Source organism: Lithobates pipiens, unplaced genomic scaffold, assembly GCF_037356315.1.
Source record: "Lithobates pipiens isolate NorthernLeopardFrog02 unplaced genomic scaffold, aLitPip1_a1.2 Scaffold_1, whole genome shotgun sequence".
Lineage (NCBI taxonomy): Eukaryota > Metazoa > Chordata > Amphibia > Anura > Ranidae > Lithobates > Lithobates pipiens.
In genome coordinates this window covers 11,563,668-11,573,072 of record NW_027507685.1, presented here as the reverse complement: position 1 = coordinate 11,573,072, position 9,405 = coordinate 11,563,668, and the positions used below count along the sequence as shown (strand labels likewise).

The window sequence follows — 9,405 nt, the reverse complement described above, 5'->3', positions numbered from 1 at the left end:
TGGGTGTTATGGTTGATTTTTGCTGTGAGCTGGAGCTCCCTCCTTGTCACCTTTTTACCTCTTGGTGTCTGGAAAACTTGTCAGAAGTGACTCATGCAAATAACTGAGCAACAAGATATAACCCATGACACTCTGGGTTGAGACAAGTACACTATAGAGCAGTGATGGGGAACCTTGGCACCCCAGATGTTGTGGAACTACATTTCCAATGATGCTCAACTACACTGCAGAGTGCATTAGCATCATGGGAAATGTAGTTCCAAAACATCTGGGGTGCCAAGGTTCACCATCACTGCTATAGAGGGATATGCTTTGCTCAAATTTCATGTAAGAGGTTTACAATCACTTTATGGACATATACATTTTTCATTGGGCATCCAATTTTAATAAATACCCTGCTAAGATATATATATATATATATATATATATATATATCAAATAATTGGGTGAGTTACTTCGATTTTATCTCTGTTTTTTCCTGGAGCAGTGTCACGGTGGGCTCCCAATGATCTGCCACTATTCAGTAAAAAAAGACGATGGTCCACTGGGTTCTGTAGTCCTCAGAAATAGCTGTCATCAATATTACTGATAAGAGTGTACCAAAGGCAGAAAGCATAAGAAGTTATTGGCTTTGGCTGACAATAATTTTGGCAGTATCAACAAAATATATAATAAGAACTTTCTCTTTAATCATGTACATACATTTTGTATCCATTGTTATCTTTATATTCAACCAAATCTCTCTTTGCTTGCTAGATAAATAGGCACCGTAATAATCCCATCCCCCCAATACTATTCCTTCTAACTACCCATTCATTTTATGATATGGAGAAGAGAAGAGGTAAAGGTGTTTGTAGTCGAATGCCGCGTACACACGACCGGAATTTTCGACGGACTAGGTCCGACGGAACAAATCTGCCGGACAATTCGACCATGTCTGAGCTTCATCAGACCTTTACTGTCTAAAAATCAGACGGACTTTAGATTTAAAACATGCTTCAAATCTTTCCGGCGGACTCGAGTCCGGTCGAAAAATCCATTCGTGTGTATGCTAGTCCGACGGATGAAAACCGACGCTAGGGCAGCTATTGGCTACTGGCTATGAACTTCCTTTTTCTAGTCTGGTAGTACGTCATCACGTTCGAATCCATCGGACTTTGGTGTGATTGTGTGTGGCCAAGTCCGTTAGTTTGGAGAGTCTGTTGGAACTCCGCCGAAAGTCCATCGGGTAGACCGTTGGATCTAGTCCATCTAAAAGTTCGGTCGTGTGTACGCGGCATTAGTCAGAGAGCAACATAAGGTGACAACGGTCCATTAGATAAAGTGCAGTGAGTGAGTGTTGTCACCCTGTAACAGAAAGAGTGTTATGCCACGTACACACGATCTGAATCCCGCCAGAAAAAGACCTATGAGAGCTTTTCATCGGAAAATGCGACCGTGTGTATGCTCCATCGGAATTTAGCTGTCCGAATTTCCAACAACCAAAAATTGATAGCATGTTCCCAATTTTCCCACCGGAAAATTTTTCTATCGGTAATTCCGATTGCGTGTATGCAATTCCAAAACACCAAAAATCGAGACAGAAGCTATTGTCTACTGGCTATTGAACTTCCTTTTTCTAGTCCTGTCATACGTGTTGTACGTCACCGTGTTATAAACGATCGGAATTTGATGTAACCGTGTGTAGGTAAGACAGCTTGAGCCGAATTCCATCGGAATTCCGTCAGGAAAACCATCAGAGCTTTTTCGGACGAGAATTCCGATTGTGTGTACGCGGCATTAGTAGCACAATCACCAGGGGAAAATAAAAAGCCTAATGAAATGAAGCCACCACATTTATATCATAGTAAATTGGACATTCGGAAATAGTTGTTTATCTCTCTCTGTCTGTCACCAATAACAAGATTTTGAACAGTATATGTATTGGCCTTATTCATCTAAACCTATAGGAAAAGTACGCCAGGGGACCAGTTTATAAAAATCTTTTCTTTTTGCACAAAATATCTGTTTTCATCTGTTTTATCTTGAAGTTGAATTGTAAGCTCTCTTTGAACAGGAATATAATTATTATCAACTCCCTCCTCATTGGATTACCTTTACATAGACTATCCCCCCTTCAGTCCATAATGAATGCCGCTGCCAGACTCATCCACCTTACCAGCCATTCAGTGTCCTCCACCCCTCTCTGCCAATCCCTCCACTGGCTTCCACTCACCCAATGAATAAAATTCAAAGTACTAACAATAATTTACAAAGCCATCTGCCCCTAGTTACATCACTGACCTAGTCCCAAAATACCAACCAAGCCGATCTCTTCAGTCATCCCAAGACCTCCTGCTCTCTAGCTCCCTTGTCACCTCCTCCCATGCTCGCGTCCAGGATTTCTCCAGAGCTTCTCCCATCCTTTGGAACTCCCTACCCCAATCTGTCCGACTGTCCCCTAATCTATCCATCTTTAGACGATCCGTGAAAACCCTTCTCTTCAAAGAAGCCTTATCCTGCTTCTAACTAACACTAACTTACTTCCTCCATCAGCTCATCCCCCCACAGCCATTACCTTTTGTATCAATTGCCCCTTCCTTTTTAGATTGTAAGCTCTAACGAGCAGGGACCTCTGATTCCTCTTGTACCAAATTGTAATGTTAAGCCGCGTACACACGGGCGGATTGTATGGCCTACTTAGTCCGTCATACAATCCGACGGACAGTCCGTCATACTTTCGAATGAACGGACTTGACCACACACGGATACCCAAACAGTCCGTTGAAAGCTTGCGCGATGACGTGTACAGCACGTACGACGGGACTAGAAATAGGAAGTCCAATACACAGCAATGCACCCTTCCGCCGTGTAAATCCTTTCTGAGCATGCGCCATTCTTAGTCCGTCGAACTAGCCTACTCACGAGCGGACTGTCCACTGAAACCAAAGTATGATGGACAGCATTACGGAAATTCCGAAATACTTAGTACGCCAGACTGCACGCTGAAAAAGTCCGCTGAAGCCCACACACGAGCGGACTGTCCGCTGAAATGTGTTTCGGCGGACTAAGTAGGCCATACAATCCGCCCGTGTGTACGCGGCTTATCTGTAATGTCTGCCCTCATGTTGTAAAGCGCTGAGCAAACTGTTGGCGCTATATAAAACCTGTATAAAACCTTGTAGTAAGGGCATAATTCTTGAAGAATCGTAGTCTGTTGGTGTATCTGCATTAGAACATCATTGTTTTTCTTTAGGGTGTCATCAGTCACTGTTCTTATGTGAGAATAATCTCAGGAAGTGATCACATTTCCAACATTTGCAGAACTCCTTATAGTTTGCATTGGCACGTCTACACTTCCCATTTGCTATAAGCTGTTCTCTAATCTGCTTCTGCATATATGTATCTTAGGTATATCTATGTGATGAATGCTTATGTGTATACACAGGTAAGCAGTAAAAAGGGATTTCAAAGAATTTGCAACTTTTATTGTGTTTTTAGCTTGTGGTTTATATATTTTTAGGACTTCTCAGTAACCCCCTCCCATGTTAGAATAAGCCCAAAGGCAGAGAATCCACCTAGTACACAATAAATGTACGGTAACTGGTTATTTAGCAATTTATACATAATGTTTATAGAATTCTTTGTTATATTTTTTTCACTTTGCAAAAGGGGTACTGAGAGGCCCCAGTTCAACAATGGTGCACAGTTTATTCTCCACTAAAAAGGTAATCCTACCAACTTTTCCGTCTATGACATTGACTTAAATACTTAAAATGTAACTAAACCCACAACAGTACAATCAGTGTGTATATGCAGTAAAGCAGGCTTGTTATACTCACTGTGGAAGCTAAGGGGTTAATCATCTGTATTGTGCAAAAAGGATGCTTGATCCCGAAAGCACAGATCCTCCTCTTTTTCCACTGACTCCAGAACAAGTCCTGATAATATAGCACCTTTGGAGTCAGGCTGCACATGCCCAGTTTGGTGTGTGTTGCTAGAGAGGTTTTTTTTTGTTTTTTTTCTTGGGAGGGTGCATGTGATCAGCTAAGGGCCAATCAACACTTTCCAGACCAAGGGTCACAGGTCCTGAATCCTGATAGGACAGTTCAGTGCAGAGTGAAAACTCCTCCTATGAGCTTTACCAGGAACTGATATAAACAGCTATATACTGCTCATGAAAAAGGTATTTAGCAGCTTATATTTACTAAAATAATTGCATTTCCATGTTCTATGTACTGTGGGAGACCAGATATAAAGAATGCAGGTGTGTGTGTGTGTGTGTATATATATAGATAGATAGATAGATAGATAGATAGATAGATAGATAGATAGATGTACATACAGTATATATATATATATATATATATATATATATATATATATATATATATATATATTTGTGTGTGTATAGATAGATAGATAGATGTATATATATATATATATAGATAGATAGATGTATATATATATATATATATATATATATATATATATATATATATAGATAGATAGATAGATAGATAGATAGATAGATAGATAGATAGATAGATATCTATAGATATCTATCTATAGATATATAGATAGATATATATCTATAGATATATCTATCTATCTATCTATCTATCTATCTATATATATATATTACTTTATAAAGTGTTTTTTTTTTTTCATATGCAGTGTATGTAAAGATGAAAATATTAAAATATACTACTTTAAAGCCATAAAAAATGCAGGCATACACTAACAAGGACTTTACCGTCTCCCTGCTAAGCAAGGGGCCTCTACAGGTTGAAAATTCAGACTAATTACCCCCCAGATCGCTGTATGTAGTTCTTTCAGGGATCTTTAAGTAATAAATGACAGCTCGGAGTCACATTGTGTGCTCTGATGATTGGCCATGCACAGGTTATGTTCTAATTGCAGCTATGGGGTCAATCGGAGCCAAATTAAACTATTACAGCAGTGACCTCGGATTAATAAGGTCCATCTATAAACCCTACGTGAATTCTTTGGCTAAATAAAAATTATAGCCATCTAACTTTTTTTTTTTTTTTTCGTCATTTTTAAAAGCTTTGATTGAGGATCTATAAATCCTTGCTACTTATAAATGTCAGTATACAAACTTGCATAGAACCCCAGCATACTGCATGCACCCCAAAATAGATGTATGTACACTTAGCCATGTGCATGAAGAAGGGTGATGGGTGGTGGGTATGGAAGGGTTGGCTGTGACCAGCATTTTATCAGAATTGGACATATTGGTCATGTAACCCTGTGCTTTCCGTGTGTGTATGTCTGTGTACATGCAATGCCCTATAATATATATGTCTGTGTACATGCAATGCCCTATAATATAGATGTCTGTGTACATGCAATGCCCTATAATATATATGTCTGTGTACATGCAATGCCCTATAATATGAATGTCTGTGTACATGCAATGCCCTATAATATGTATGCCTGTGTACATGCAATGCCCTATAATATGTATGTCTGTGTACATGCAATGCCCTATAATATGTATGCCTGTGTACATGCAATGCCCTATAATATGTATGCCTGTGTACATGCAATGCCCTATAATATGTATGCCTGTGTACATGCAATGCCCTATAATATGAATGTCTGTGTACATGCAATGCCCTATAATATGTATGTCTGTGTACATGCAATGCCCTATAATATGTATGTCTGTGTACATGCAATGCCCTATAATATGAATGTCTGTGTACATGCAATGCCCTATAATATGTATGCCTGTGTACATGCAATGCCCTATAATATGTATGTCTGTGTACATGCAATGCCCTATAATATGTATGCCTGTGTACATGCAATGCCTTATAATATGTATGCCTGTGTACATGCAATGCCCTATAATATGTATGCCTGTGTACATGCAATGCCCTATAATATGAATGTCTGTGTACATGCAATGCCCTATAATATGAATGTCTGTGTACATGCAATGCCCTATAATATGAATGTCTGTGCACATGCAATGCCCTATAATATGTATGTCTGTGTACATGCAATGCCCTATAATATGTATGTCTGTGTACATGCAATGTCCTATAATATGTATGTCTGTGTACATGCAATGCCCTATAATATGTATGTCTGTGTACATGCAATGCCCTATAATATGTATGTCTGTGTACATGCAATGCCCTATAATATGAATGTCTGTGTACATGCAATGCCCTATAATATGTATGTCTGTGTACATGCAATGCCCTATAATATGTATGTCTGTGTACATGCAATGCCCTATAATATGTATGTCTGTGTACATGCAATGCCCTATAATATATATGCCTGTGTACATGCAATACCCTATAATATGAATGTCTGTGTACATGCAATGCCCTATAATATGAATGTCTGTGTACATGCAATGCCCTATAATATGAATGTCTGTGTACATGCAATGCCCTATAATATGTATGTCTGTGTACATGCAATGCCCTATAATATGAATGTCTGTGTACATGCAATGCCCTATAATATGTATGTCTGTGTACATGCAATGCCCTATAATATGAATGTCTGTGTACATGCAATGCCCTATAATATGAATGTCTGTGTACATGCAATGCCCTATAATATGAATGTCTGTGTACATGCAATGCCCTATAATATGAATGTCTGTGTACATGCAATGCCCTATAATATGTATGTCTGTGTACATGCAATACCCTATAATATGTATGTCTGTGTACATGCAATGCCCTATAATATGTATGTCTGTGTACATGCAATGCCCTATAATATGTATGTCTGTGTACATGCAATGCCCTATAATATGTATGTCTGTGTACATGCAATGCCCTATAATATGTATGTCTGTGCACATGCAATGCCCTATAATATATATGCCTGGGTACATGCAATACCCTATAATATGTATGTCTGGGTACATGCAATGCCCTATAATATGTATGCATGTGTACATGCAATACCCTATAATATGTATGTCTGTGTACATGCAATGCCCTATAATATATATGCCTGGGTACATGCAATACCCTATAATATGTATGCATGTGTACATGCAATGCCCTATAATATGTATGTCTGTGTACATGCAATGCCCTATAATATGAATGTCTGTGTACATGCAATGCCCTATAATATGTATGTCTGTGTACATGCAATGCCCTATAATATGAATGTCTGTGTACATGCAATGCCCTATAATATGAATGTCTGTGTACATGCAATGCCCTATAATATGAATGTCTGTGTACATGCAATGCCCTATAATATGAATGTCTGTGTACATGCAATGCCCTATAATATGTATGTCTGTGTACATGCAATACCCTATAATATGTATGTCTGTGTACATGCAATGCCCTATAATATGTATGTCTGTGTACATGCAATGCCCTATAATATGTATGTCTGTGTACATGCAATGCCCTATAATATGTATGTCTGTGTACATGCAATGCCCTATAATATGTATGTCTGTGCACATGCAATGCCCTATAATATATATGCCTGGGTACATGCAATACCCTATAATATGTATGTCTGGGTACATGCAATGCCCTATAATATGTATGCATGTGTACATGCAATACCCTATAATATGTATGTCTGTGTACATGCAATGCCCTATAATATATATGCCTGGGTACATGCAATACCCTATAATATGTATGCATGTGTACATGCAATGCCCTATAATATGTATGTCTGTGTACATGCAATGCCCTATAATATGAATGTCTGTGTACATGCAATGCCCTATAATATGTATGTCTGTGTACATGCAATGCCCTATAATATGAATGTCTGTGTACATGCAATGCCCTATAATATGAATGTCTGTGTACATGCAATGCCCTATAATATGAATGTCTGTGTACATGCAATGCCCTATAATATGAATGTCTGTGTACATGCAATGCCCTATAATATGTATGTCTGTGTACATGCAATACCCTATAATATGTATGTCTGTGTACATGCAATGCCCTATAATATGTATGTCTGTGTACATGCAATGCCCTATAATATGTATGTCTGTGTACATGCAATGCCCTATAATATGTATGTCTGTGTACATGCAATGCCCTATAATATGTATGTCTGTGCACATGCAATGCCCTATAATATATATGCCTGGGTACATGCAATACCCTATAATATGTATGTCTGGGTACATGCAATGCCCTATAATATGTATGCATGTGTACATGCAATACCCTATAATATGTATGTCTGTGTACATGCAATGCCCTATAATATATATGCCTGGGTACATGCAATACCCTATAATATGTATGCATGTGTACATGCAATGCCCTATAATATGTATGCATGTGTACATGCAATACCCTATAATATGTATGTCTGTGTACATGCAATGCCCTATAATATATATGCCTGGGTACATGCAATACCCTATAATATGTATGTCTGTGTACATGCAATGCCCTATAATATGAATGTCTGTAGGCACACTTGGAGGATCCCAGGGCAGGCAGTGTGTATTGGAGAGGAGAGGAGAGGAGAGGAGAGGAGATGTAGTCAGCAGTCCATAGTTCATCCCTCCTCCTCCTCCTCCTGGCTCAGCCTCTGTGTCAGCAGCACCAGCGGCAGCGATGAGAGGAGAGGATGGTGTGTTTGCTCCCAGCACAGCCAGCTCCATGGACGTCTGATGGCCGCCTCCAATGCTCTTACAGCCGAGCCGACGTGCGATCCCACCCCTTTCCCCGGCGATCGTGGTACAGTCCTCAGTATTAGCGGATGGTGAACGCCTGCTTGTAGCACCGGAGCCCGAGGAGAACGTCTAGCTGGGCTGGAGCAAGGAGGAGATCGCCGGCTAAACCCTCCGCAACTGTCACTGTCCGCCCGCGGCCATCAACTGCCACTCATGTGACAAGGAGACGGCAATTCAAGGTGGATTTATCGCCTGCGGTCAGGCAAGGGCACCGGCGCTGGGCTATGGCAAGACCCGCACAGAGCCAAGACAATCAGCCCGGGGGATCGGGGCTGCTGAAAGTTCCCACTCAATAGGTAGGTCTGCCGGCGGTGTACCTGCGCTGTGTGTTTACATTGGAGGTGGACAGGATGGGGAGGACACAGGTAAGACACGTGAGGGTAACATGCTCCGCTACTTCTCAATCACAGCGCCGGGGACGGAGAGCCGGGGACGGAGAGCCGGGGATCCGGGGAGGGAGAGCCGGGAGAGCCGGGGATGGAGAGCCGGAGAGCCGGGGACGGAGAGCCGGGGATCCGGGGAGGGAGAGCCGGGAGAGCCGGGGATGGAGAGCCGGGGCTCCGAGCAGGAGATTCAGCACTCTACAAGTGGACAGCGCACCGTCCGCAACACAACACTATCCACTATACTATCCACAGCACCCACTATACCATCTACAGCACCCACTATACCATCTACAGCACCCACTATAC

General features: G+C 40.7%; 1 protein-coding gene across 5 annotated transcripts in view; it reads left to right on the top strand.

The window, feature by feature from the left end:
- Positions 1 to 8,556: 8,556 nt before the first annotated feature.
- Positions 8,557 to 9,405, top strand: part of TENM1 (teneurin transmembrane protein 1) — a 912,904-nt gene continuing 912,055 nt past the window's right edge. For all 5 annotated transcript variants that reach the window (XM_077478732.1, XM_077478724.1, XM_077478714.1 and 2 more), the window contains exon 1: positions 8,557 to 9,009. The gene's annotated coding sequence lies outside the window, so the exon portion shown is untranslated. The remainder of the gene's footprint in view (positions 9,010 to 9,405) is intronic.